Source organism: Scardinius erythrophthalmus, assembly GCF_964197995.2.
Source record: "Scardinius erythrophthalmus genome assembly, chromosome: 22".
Taxonomy (NCBI): domain Eukaryota; kingdom Metazoa; phylum Chordata; class Actinopteri; order Cypriniformes; family Leuciscidae; genus Scardinius; species Scardinius erythrophthalmus.
This window is the reverse complement of record NC_138242.1, coordinates 28357829-28358107: the sequence shown is the minus strand read 5'-3', so window position 1 is coordinate 28358107 and position 279 is coordinate 28357829.

Genomic DNA, 279 nt, shown 5'->3' with positions numbered 1-279 from the left:
AAAAAAAAAAATATATATATATATATATCCTGGCGAATATATATCCACGAATTAAGAATTAGTTTTCTCGTTTTAGTTAAATCGTGGCCACAAATTAAGAATTCGTTCCCTCATTTTAGTACACTTTGGCCATGTTTAATGAATTCATTCCCTTGTTTTGATTTAACTAAAACAAGGGAACGAATTATTACAATGTGGACATGATTTAGTAAAACAAGGGGACGATTTATTGTATCATGCGCACGATTTACTTAAAACGAGGAGGCGAATTAGTAAAAC